The sequence below is a fragment of the Physeter macrocephalus genome, chromosome 2 (assembly GCF_002837175.3).
Source record: "Physeter macrocephalus isolate SW-GA chromosome 2, ASM283717v5, whole genome shotgun sequence".
Taxonomy (NCBI): domain Eukaryota; kingdom Metazoa; phylum Chordata; class Mammalia; order Artiodactyla; family Physeteridae; genus Physeter; species Physeter macrocephalus.
Window position 1 is genome coordinate 132251834 of NC_041215.1, and position 1309 is coordinate 132253142.

The window sequence follows — 1309 nt, forward strand, 5'->3', positions numbered from 1 at the left end:
ATAGATGCAAAAATCCTCAACAAAATACTAGCAGACAGAATCCAACAACACATTAAAAGGATCATACGCCATGATCAAGTGGGATTTATCCCAGGGATGGAAGGATTCTTCGATATATGCAAATCAATCAATGTGATACACCATATTAACAAACTGAAGAATAAAACCCCTACAATCATCTCAATAGATGCAGAAAAAGCTTCTGACAAAATTCAATACCCACTTATGATAAAAACTCTCCAGAAAGTGGGCATAGAGGGAACCTACCTCAACATAATAAAGGCCATATACAACAAACCCACAGCAAGCATCATTCTCAATGGTGAAAAACTGAAAGCATTTCCTCTAAGATCAGGAACAAGACAAGGATGTCTACTCCCACCACTATTATTCAACATAGTTTTGGAAGTCCTAGCCATGGCAATCAGAGAATAAAAAGAAATAAAAGGAAACCAAATCGGAAAAGAAAAAGTAAAACTGTCACTGTTTGCAGATGACATGATGATATACATAGAGAATCCTAAAGATGCTACCAGAAAACTACTAGAGCTAATCAATGAATTCGGTAGACTAGCAGGATACAAAATTAATGCACAGAAATCTCTTGCATTCCTATATACTAATGATGAAAAATCTGAAAGAGAAATTAAGGAAACATTCCCATTTACCATTGCAACAAAAAGAATAAAATACCCAGGAATAAACCTACCTAGGGAGACAAAAGACCTGTATGCAGAAAACTATAAGACACTGATGAAAGAAATTAAAGATGACACAAACAGATGGAGAGATACACCAGGTCCTTGGATTGGAAGAATCAATACTGTGAAAATGACCATACTACCAAAAGCAATCTACAGATTCAGTGCAATCCCTATCAAATTACCAATGGCATTTTTTACAGAACTAGAACAAAAAAATCTTAAAATTTGTATGGAGCCACAGAAGACCCCAAATAGCCAAAGCAGTCTTGAGGGAAAAAAACAGTGCTGGAGGAATCAACTCCCTGGCTTCAGACTATACTACAAGGCTACAGTAATCAAGACAATATGGTACTGGCACAAAAACAGAAATACAGATCAATGGAACAGTATACAAAGCCCAGAGATAAACCCATGCACCTGTGGTCAACTAACCTATGACAAAGGAAACAAGGATATGCAATGGAGAAAAGACAGTCTCTTCAATGAGTGGTGCTGGGAAAACTGGACAGCTACATGTAAAAGAATGAAATTAGAACACTCCCTAACACCATACACAAAAATAAACTCAAAATGGATTAGAGACCTAAATGTAAGACTGGACACTA

At 36.5% G+C, this 1309-nt stretch overlaps 1 protein-coding gene across 5 annotated transcripts in view; it reads right to left on the reverse strand.

Moving 5' to 3' along the window:
- GIGYF2 (GRB10 interacting GYF protein 2) overlaps nt 1–1309 on the reverse strand; it is a 128762-nt gene that overhangs the window by 17941 nt on the left and 109512 nt on the right. The window lies entirely within an intron of this gene.